The 8,200-nt window shown below is 49.2% G+C and overlaps 1 long non-coding RNA gene across 1 annotated transcript; it reads left to right on the forward strand.

The window, feature by feature from the left end:
- Positions 1 to 1,274: 1,274 nt before the first annotated feature.
- Positions 1,275 to 6,430, forward strand: LOC141579715 (uncharacterized). Its single transcript, XR_012511568.1, has 3 exons — positions 1,275 to 1,521; positions 2,532 to 3,403; positions 4,642 to 6,430. It is a non-coding gene; the product is annotated as an uncharacterized LOC141579715 (long non-coding RNA).
- The last annotated feature ends 1,770 nt before the right edge of the window (positions 6,431 to 8,200 follow it).

An 8,200-nucleotide genomic window follows, 5' to 3' on the forward strand; every position in this document is an offset into this window, starting at 1 on the left:
TTGTGGTCTGGAAGGTACTGCCATTAAAAATAAGATCCACACAGGGAACCAAAATTGAAGATGCTGACGAGGCAGGCACTTTCCCCTTGGCAGAGGTAATTGGCATCCTGGCATTTGTGGAGAGATGTGTTAAGCCCTGATCCTGTCGACTTCACTCTCCTGGGCTGACTGTGCCAAGCCAGCTCTCTCCAGATCACTCCCACGAAGGAGCCGGGGGGTGGTCTGCGTTTGGCACGCTCCTAGTTTGCCATCCCTTTTTGGAAGGCAGATGCTGCCCTCGCTTAGCAGACGTGTGCTAGGACTGATCAGAAACTACTTGCCTAAGACAAAAAAATGTAGTTGTGCTTCAGTGTGTTGTTACTTTTTATCAATTAGGTGAGCAATTTTTTTTTTCAAACCTCAGGACGCTACAACACGCATGAATCTTGAAAGCATTACGCCAAATGAAACGTGCCAATCACAAAAGAACAGATACTGTTGGATTCCCCTCATATGAGGTCCCTAGAGGAGTCAAATACATAGAGATAGTAAGTAGGACCAAGGGCTGGGGCTAGAGGGCAGTGAGGGAGGAGTTAGTGTTTAATGGAGCAGAGTTTCAGTTTGGGAAGATAAAGTTCTGAAGATGGATGGTGGTGACAGTCGCATAACAATGTGAATGTATTTAATGCCATTGAACTGTTCACTTAAAAATGGTTTAAGTGGGTGGGAGAGGGTATAGCTCAGTGGTAGAGCTTGTGCTTAGCATGCACGAGATCCTGGGTTTAGTCCCCAGTACCCTCATTTCAAATCAATTAAACAAATAAATAAACCTAATTACCCCTCCAAAAGTCACAAAAAACTAAATAATGGTTAAACCATTTTAATTTGCCATTTACCAAATGGTAAATTTTATGTTATATATATTTTACTACAATTTTTTAAATAAATAAATTTTTTTAAGCTGATGGCTCATGCTGTTTAAAAACACCATGTTGTGCCTTGTTGTACGTGTTAGCTTTGTGTGGATCGCAGAGGAGGCTGGGAAACCCAGGGCAGGGGTCCCGCAGTGGGCATCTGAGGGCAAGCCCGACTCTCCTGGAGACTGGGAGGCAGGAAGTTTGCCCTGCTCGTGAGTAATGACTGTGGTTTTCTGGCAAACATTAAGGAGGAAGGAACTAAAAATACTTATCAGCCACTCTGCCAAAACGCCACAGTGCTCAGAACGTACCAGGCCAACATGTTGAAGCACTCGCAGAGCCAGAGGAGTTGGACTAAACAGCAAGGTCAAAGTCACTTCATACCTCCCCTTGCCTCTCCCAGAGGCTGGTGCACGGAGAAGGGACCAGGCGCCCAGCGCTGCCCCAGACAGCTTTCCAGCTGCTGCCCAGGCGAAGGGCAGCAGCACGAGGAACTGGAGGGGCCCCCGGGCACGCCGGCCACAGCCTCGCCACCCCCACCCAGCTGCAGGGCTCGCCGGGCCCTGCCAGGCGGTGCCTCTGCCACTGCCAAGTCACAGAAGCTAAGACAGAAAGAGCAACACAGGTATTTCCCCGATGTTTCCCCCATGCTGCCGGAGTCAGAGCCTCAGTCACCTGTGGAGGGGGTGGAAGGGAAGGAGACCTAGGTGTGGTGAGAAAGCACCCCAGATGGAGTACAGTCCTCCAGGCAGGGCTTCTCAAACTTTAATGCGTGGGTGAATCACCGAGGCAGCTGCTTTAAAGGCGGTTTCCGAGTCAGCAGGTCTGAGTGGGGCCCGTGAGTCTGCATTTCCAACCAGTGCCCAGGAAGGCCGATGCCGCTGGTCCACGGACCAGGAACGAAACGAAGACCCACCAGGCACACAGAGCAAACAGGGATGGGGGTCGGGGTGAGGCTCCTGGCAGCTCCTGGTTTGGAGGGTGGAGAACATTTTCTGAATCCTGGCCTTGCCATGCAAGTCAGCATGGAAGCTGATAGTCCTTCCTTTTGAATCTGCCACGTGGGAGAATTTTACTCATTGCAGGCACTGCCCAGGACCCCCTGCGAGTTTTGGGGGAGTACAGGCACCCACTCACCACTAGGGGAAAGCAAGTCATCACAGAAAGGGTACACATGGGCCCAAACAGGTGAGCCAGGGAGTCTGAGACACCAAACACTGACAAATGGGGCTCAAGGCCCAGATGTTCCACATCGGTGTGTGGCCTTGGGTGAGTCATTCTGAGCCTCAATTTCCTTATTTGAAAAGTGAGGCTAATGACGGTACTTTCAATCACAGACAGAAGAATGGCCCCCAAAGAAGGACATATTTTTATCCCCAGAACCTGAGACTGTCTTTATGTGGCAAAAGGGTTTTTGCAAGTGTGATTAAAGATCCTGCATTCAGGTGAGAAGCCTGGATTCTCCAGATGGGTCCATTGTAATCACAGGCATCTTTATAAGAGGGAAACGGGGGAGATCAGAACGAGACACGGAGATGTGGGGACTAAGCAGAGGTCAGGGAGGGAGACTTGAAAATGCTGTGCTCTTGGCTTGGAAAGTGGAAGAAGGGGCCACACACTGAGGAATGTTCACAGCCTCTAGAAACCAGAAAAACCAAGGAAATGGATTCTCCCCTGGAGCCTTGGAAGGAACGGAAGGAACACGAGCCTTCCCACACCTTGATTTTAACCCCAGATGACCCATTTCCTCCAGAATGGTGAGAGAATACATTTGTGTTGTTTGGGGGCCACCGAGTGTGTGGGGGTCACCGGGAACAAATACACTTTCCCACTGCATGGCTGGAAAGAGGAATGAAACAAGGTCCGGGTGCAGCTCCCAGCACAGAGCCTGCACCTGCTAGGCTGCAACCCTGAGTGGGGTGCACCGCAGGGACACGCATGATTTCCCCCCGTCATTAGCAGCGTTTCAGCTCCATCAGGTGGCGACCCCAGCCTCACCTGAGCTAGGAACACTGAAGGTTTGGGACCAATGCTCATCACTAAATGATGACCAAGGACTCAATGCTTCCAAGCGCCTCGGATGACTCTGCAGTCAGACAAGCTTGGTGGAAGGGGAGGTCCCCAAAGCGAAGATTTTGAATCACTGATGAGACGCAAACGGGACATTATTAGCCTGAGGATTCCGGCTGCATCATGCCCTTCCCTTTAGCGAAAAACTAAGTCGTCTTTTTAAAAAGCACCCTACCTCCACCATAACTTCGCAAACAAATGCCATTTTAGGGGCAAGGAGGAAAGAATATAAAATGGAGCATCTGCAGCCTGGGTTTCGGGTTGATGCCAACTGGAACAGACACAGAACTGAGCCTCCCGAGAGGAACGTGCTAACAGCACGGAGGCTGCGGGGCTGGAGGCCTGACGCGGACGCAGACCTCGCGCGGCGCCGGGACCACCGGCCGGGGCGCCGGGCCAGGGCGTCGGGCCAGGGCGTCATGCGTTACAACGGTAGAGTAAGTTATTCAAATTATGATCATTTCAGGAACTGTTTTTTATGAGAAAATAAATTTTAAATAATAGCATTTTAAACTTTTTATGGTTACATTCGTCATGTGACCTGGGACAAGGTATATTTTTGCACTAAAATGGGACACATTAATTATCTCCAAAGTAACACTCACACGGTAACATTAGCAGGATGAAAGGAGGGGCTGAACCAAACGCCAGTCTTCCCACCTGAGACAGACAGACAGACAGACAGACACACACAGACACACACACACACACACACACACACACACACACGGGCAGGATGAAGGTAGGACAATTTGGCCCCGGACGTGGGGGCGAAGATAGGTCTCTGAAGGGCAGACAGGGTGGTAGATTTAAATCAGGCCCAGCAAACATAGTAGAACATGTCTGTGTGTGCACGCATGGGTATGTTTTCTTTCCTTGTTTGTTTAACAGTTAAACCAATCAAACAGTTTAATTCTGGCCACCTACTTCCCCGAACTCCTGGAGATGGAAAAGGAATTTCTTGAGCAGTGAATTCTACACCTGCCTCTCCCTAAGCGTATGGGAGCCCCGAAGGTCTAGCAGACCTGCTGTCTGTGCAGGTTACTGGGGGTCCCGTGTCTCCCTGACACAGCCAGAGTGTGAATGGGAGGTTTCCTGGCAGGAAGACACTAGATGTGGAAGAGCCACACAGTATCTTTTTGTCCCTGCGGAGGGACAAAAGGCTTTTAAGTAACAAACAATGCTTTGTTGAGTGCTTTTCAGTTTACGAGTCCTTTTCCGCACGCTGTTTCACCTGCCAGGGACTGGGTATGTCAGCTGTGGGGCTGGTGCAAAACGAAAATGCAGCCACCCATGCAAAATTTGTAGGCATCTCAAGATGGCAACAACAGGGTGTCCAGCAAGCCCAGGGCCCTGTGTGACCGCCTAGGTGGCCGCCTGTGAAACTGGTCCTTCTCCCCCTGAAACTGAGAATCAATCATTTGAAACATATGTACAAACCCATTTCTCCCACTCCCAGGGCCTCCCTCATCATCCCTCTGCCTCCTCACCCTCTCACCCCTCCACCTCGGTGCTTGCAGCTGCAAATTACAAACTTACAACGCAGACTGGCTTAAACAGTAGGGAAATATATTAGATCATGTGACTGGGAGCAAGAGAAAGGGTGGGCTTCAGGACCTCCCTAATCCACAACTTAGGCTGTTTCCCGACCTTGCTCTGAATTCTTCCCTCTCAGGCGGTGACGTCGTCCACAGAGGCAGAAACGCTGGAGCTGGCCGCAGCAGCTCTGGGCCCCACCCGCTGTGCACCACAATGTCCCAAGGAAGAGAGACCACCTTCCGCCAAGGCTCTCCCCTGAGAACAAGGACGTTTCCACCCCAGTAGTGCCCTGCCTATCTCCCCTGGGAAACATCGAGTTGATTTATGAGAACACCCCTGGACCAGGCCCTGTAAAGAGGGATGTCGTGTGCTGACCCAACTTTGGATCCTTTGACCAAGAACTGGCAAGGATCGGGGAAGTGAAATTACCTCAATTGGTTTTAGCAGCCCCTGCCCAGTCCAGCTGTGGTCCAGCCCCTGAACCACATCGCTGCTCCACAGGGACGCTGTTGCAGGGACCCTGCCCACATCCCTCAGTGAAAGCTACCATGGGCGGCCATGTTTTCTAGCATACGACATTGACCTCTAGCTGTATCTGATTGGACTCGGGTACCCTGACCTGGGGACCACCAATCCATTGGCTATACATTGCCCTGTAGAGAAGGATGAATCGGGCCAGATGGTTGCTCTGGACATTTGAAGGTAGAAGCTAATAGGACTGAGAGAAGAGGGCCGTTAATGTGCAAAGTTGAAGTTTAAACATGACGACATAGAAAGAAGTCAGAGACCCGACTGTGGGTCTTGTGCACCCAAAGCGATGAGGGAGAAGAGAGCGTGGATAAGCAGAAGCCACCGAGGAGAGAAACGATGTTGATCTGAAGGTGAGAAGCAGGAGAGGGGAACAGAGAGGCCGAGGAGCCTGACTGACGCGCGGACTCCAGAGGGAGACCCACAGACTCCTGCTCCTGAGGGCCTGGCGCGGCCCTGAATCAGACCAGCCCCCTTGCCACTCTAATTCCTGAGTCTGCATGCCCAGCTTTTCCTGGATGCCTTCCCTGGGCACAGCCCTCTCCTCTCCCAGTCCCATTCTATGAGTGTCTTTGTTTTTTCTTACAATCAGAGGAGCCCTGTCTCAAACAAGGGATCTTGGTTGGTTTCTTTTCTTTTTTCTTGGTGGAGGTACACGGGACTGAACCCAGGACCTTGTGCATGCTAAGCATACACTCTACCACTGAGCTATTACCTCCCCCCAGGGAGCTTAGATTTAACTGCATTTTTCAGCTAAGTAAGAGGCAAGAAATACAAGCAAATAGCTATCCATTCATTTATTCATTCAACTCATACTGAGACCTCTGTGCCTGGAGCTACTCCACCAGGCTTTGGGGATGTTGGTAATGAACTATGGTCCCTCCCAGGGACATCACAGTCGGGTTGGGGGGAGGGAGAAGCAGACAGACAGGTAAACAAGTAATTATGCTGTGATGTGATGAGCATGATTGAGAGGAAGGAAATGATTGAAAGGGTCCCCAAAACTCAGCCACCTCAGAGGGAAGTGTCTTGGAAGCTTAAACCACATTCGAAATTTATGCTCTAAGTGAAGATGAGATGCAAATGTTTGATAATAAAAAAGCATATGGCAAATTTGTTCCCGTTCCCCTCCCCACTGTTTCCCCTGGATCTGTAATCCTTCCACTCCCATGAAAAAGAATTACCAACAACAAACAAACAAGGTTTAGCCTGAGAGCTTTACACAGATTAGTTCTTCCAGTGGGTGAAGCTTGTAGTTACCAAGAACTGTGATAATAACCAAAGCCATATCCATGGTAACTGATCAGAAACAGGAAATCTATGACAGGAATCCCTGATGAAACAGAGTAATCGGAATAGATGATACTGACATGAATCCAGTTAGGGAATTTTGTGAGAAAAAGAACTACACCTTCAGAGAGAAAAAAGGGGCTCACATATCAGCATAACATCCATCTGCGTCAGAATAAATAACTTCACCTTGATTCCAGGGGAATCGTCCTTTTCTCTGAAGAAGTCCAGGGATCTGAGACTCCAAAGCTGTGTCTTTATTGGCAGGTGGGGGTGGGAGGTTGGGAGGCAGCAGGGAACAGGGGAAAACTTGTGTATTTCTCTGGGGAAGATTTAGCCACACTTTGTTGGCTTATCCCATGGGCATTTGATAAATCTACTATAGATTCCCAGATTGACAGTTCCTATTGAAAGACAGCTTCAAGAAAGCATTAAGTCCTATGGGTGGGAAATCTTCCAGGCCAGGCCTCTACAGTAAAAAGGTCCGAGAAAATTTGCTCTAAACTTTGGAGAAGGACCTAGCTTAATTCTCAGAGAGAAATAATTATAGGCCATCCTCTCCCTGCCTCATTGGGAACCTCGCTAACATATACGATGTGCTATTAACTTCTGAAAGAAATAGCACTGCATAAATCATAAAGACTGAAATTTAATTTGTATATTACAACAGAGAAAAGCAAGCTTGAGAAGACAGCCCCAAGCTCAGCCGAAGGGAACAGAAATTGACTTCTTCATGAAGTCTTTGGGCCACAAACCCCTGGCCACATGTGACCTGGCAAACATCCACATCGGTGTCAGACTCCAAACTGCCCTCCTTTCGTCCTTAGAAAATAGATTAACAACACGGCAGGCTGTGATCACGCTAACAGTGTAACAGCCGCCTGTCTGGGTGAACTGGATTGGGCAGTAGTATATGGAAGTTACATTTTCAGAGTCAATGAGTTTTGATAATTGAGTTTATCCCTCGCAATGAGTACAGTTCTAGGAAATCTAGATAAAAGTGTTATGGGCTTTGTTTGCTTAAGTGTTTCCTGAGCAAGGACCATTAGCTTCCTATGACTTTTTTGGGGCATTCTGTTGTCATTACATCCTGGATAGGCTTTTGAGCAGAGCTCTCTAGCATCACTTCCACCCCACAGAACCCTTTCTGAATAACATATGGAAAAACAAACAAATCACGCAGAAAAAAGTCAGGCAGCTCTGTTCAATGGATGATGAGGAGAGCCTGACCTTGAAAGAGGGTCCCAGGGAGCACAGTTTGAAAACCATTGCACTATCCACCATAAACCTCCACATCTCTTTCCTACTTAACAGAATGTCACCAAGGGTTGGACTTGGGTTGGCCTTGGTTTGGATCTGCGTGGGTGGAGAAGGAGGGGAGAATGGTCCAGGAAGAGAATGTATTAAGTCAAGGGGCAGGGGTGGGAGGGAATCTGGGAGTCCACCAGACAGGGTGGACAGAAGGATGGGGGTAGGACAAAAAGGAAGAAGACAGACTGGACTATGGGATGGGACAAGCACCCAGAGGGTCTCGAGCATCAAGCGAGGCGCTGTGACTGGCTAGGGCTGCCAGAACGAAGCACCACAGACTGGGTGGCTCCAACCACAGAAATTTATTTCGCCACATTTCTGGAAGTTAGAAGTCCAAGACGAAGATGTTGCCAGGCTGATGTCTCCTGAAGCCTCTCTCATTGGCTTGTAGATGGCCATCTTCTCCGTGTCTTCCCAGGGTCTTCCCTCTGTGTATGTGTGTTCCCTAATCTCCTCTTAAGGACATCTGTCATATTGGATTAGGGCCCACCTCAATGACCCATTTTAGATTAATTACTTCTTTAAAGACCCCTGTCTCAAATACAGTTGCATTCTTAGGTACTCGG

This window comes from Camelus bactrianus, chromosome 13 (assembly GCF_048773025.1).
Source record: "Camelus bactrianus isolate YW-2024 breed Bactrian camel chromosome 13, ASM4877302v1, whole genome shotgun sequence".
In the NCBI taxonomy this organism is placed as follows: domain Eukaryota; kingdom Metazoa; phylum Chordata; class Mammalia; order Artiodactyla; family Camelidae; genus Camelus; species Camelus bactrianus.